Source organism: Tenrec ecaudatus, chromosome 4, assembly GCF_050624435.1.
Source record: "Tenrec ecaudatus isolate mTenEca1 chromosome 4, mTenEca1.hap1, whole genome shotgun sequence".
NCBI classification, from domain to species: Eukaryota; Metazoa; Chordata; class Mammalia; order Afrosoricida; family Tenrecidae; genus Tenrec; species Tenrec ecaudatus.
In genome coordinates, this window is record NC_134533.1 from 48,854,417 (window position 1) to 48,856,737 (window position 2,321).

The window sequence follows — 2,321 nt, forward strand, 5'->3', positions numbered from 1 at the left end:
TTGTAACAGAAGATTGTAGGATCCACAATCTCATTTTTTTTTTACCTGAAACCTACAGGGAAAGCTTTTCAGCAGTCTTAGGTCTAGTATTGGAAGCTTTCTCTTATATTCAACTCCCTTGCTTTATTATAAAATGTGTGCCAAACCCAAACCCAACACACTGAAATCAAGCTGATTTCAACTCACAGAGTCTCTGTAAGACTGGGAAGAACTGCCGCTTCCATTTCTGAGGCTCTGATTCTTTTCTGGAGTAGGAAGCCTTGTCTTTCTCCCAAAGAGGGGGTAGTAGTTTTGAACCGCTGTCCTTGTGGTTAGCAGCTCAACATGTCACCATTATTTCACCAGGACTCCTAGAAGCTGTGTAGGTGATCTAAATGCAGTGCAGAGGACATAGTATAGAACCAGAGTAAGATAGAATAATTGTACAATATCAAAAGCTTTAAATATTATCACTGGATGTAGGCGTGATTAAAGAGCGTAATCTGGAGAACAACGATAGCATCGCATCGTGGTTTGTTGTTCTTCGGTGCCACTTAGCTGCTTCTAACCCACAGCAGTTCATGACGCTTTCTGCATTCTTCTCCAGCATCACAAGTCAAATGCTTCCATCTTCCATCAATTCTTCCATCTTCCTTTTTCACTGTCCAAATTTCACATGCATTTGAGGCAATTGCAAATACCCTTACTTGGGTCAGGCGCACCTTAGTCATAAAAGTAACATCCTTGCTTTCCGATGCTCCAATGAGTATGTGCGCAACAGATGTACCGACTGCCAGATGTCTTCTGATCGCTTGATTGCTGTTTCCATGAGCACCGATTGTGGATCTCAATGAGACAAAATGTTCGACAACTTAAACCTTTTCCCCGGTTATCATGATGTTACTTATTGGTCCAGTTGTTAGGACTTGGATCTTGTTTACATTGTTTTAGAATATATAAATACCGTTTTTGTGATCTTCCCTAAAATAGGATCCCTGGTGGAATACTAGTTAAAACCCTTGGCTGCTGGAGGTGGGCAGCTACTCCCTAGGGGAAAGATGTGGCAGTCTGCTTCTGTAACGATCACAGCCTGAAAAACCCTGTGGAAAGTTATCCTCTATGCTAAAGTTTAGTTATAAACCAAAACAGATCCAACAGCAATGGATTTGGTTTGGGTTTTGATTTTCCTAAAGAATAAAATGAAAAAAAAAAGAATAAAATGTATGCCAAGATTTTTAGAGCATCTCCCAATTGATTTGTATTACATATACCAGTGCCAGTTGCTACAAAGCGGGTTCTGACTCATGGCTACCCAGTGTGTGTCCTTTCACGTTTAATCCTCACATTAACAACAATATGAAATAGATAATTTTTCAACACAGTTCTTCATCCCATGTCTCTGTAGCTCCCACGGCATGATTAGGTGGGATGGTGTGAATAAGGCATGGTAACACTAAAAGGGGGGATTGGTTCACCATCCCTGGGTTAGATGAAGAAGGAGTAGAGAAAGAAACCCCAGGACCACTGTCAGTGGAGCACTGTCCGAAGTGCCAGGGGCCTAGACTAGCAGCTCAGGAGGCCAGAGCGAGGAGGCAGGACAGAGGAGCAACACTGAGACTGGACCTACGAGGACTGTGAGACAGAGCAGCAAGCTGGCTTCCTGGCCCTCAGAGGCCAAAGCCAAGAGCCTGAAGATGGAAAAGAGACTTATTTTTTTTAACCTGGCTTGTCTTACCTGTGAACTCCCCTAAAACAAACGTACAAACAAAAACACCCCTTAATCTTGAGTATTGTCTGGGAGTTCTGTGTGGCGTTGAACTGGATTCTAGAACCCAGCACAGATATAGACTGCTGTAGGAAGAGTGGTTGGGATGAGAGTGGAGGAAGGAAGGAAGGATTGGAGCTTGCAGGCAGGTCTGACCCCTGCCTTGTGGCCAGAGGAGGTCAGATAATGATCCTCTCCCAGGCCCTTTTCCTGCATGTACTTATTTGCCTGATGATAAAACTGACTTAATTTAGATATCTTGTCCAGGCTAACTAAGGATTTCTGATGTTCTATTCTGATGCATGCCATGGCATTTTAATCATCTGATATGCATTGGGAAAACTGCACCGTGAATAGGGAGGACTGGAGATGAAGAGATACATTTGCATGATGGTGTTGAGAGAGAATGTTGTCAGTACTGTGGACTGTCAAATGAACAAGCCAATTTGTCTTGGAAGAATACAGCCAGAATCCTCCTTAGACATGAGAATGATAAGACTTTGCCTAATATACTTTGGGCATGTTTACAGAAGGGACCGTCCCTGGAAAAGAATACAGACTTGAAAAAATAAAATGG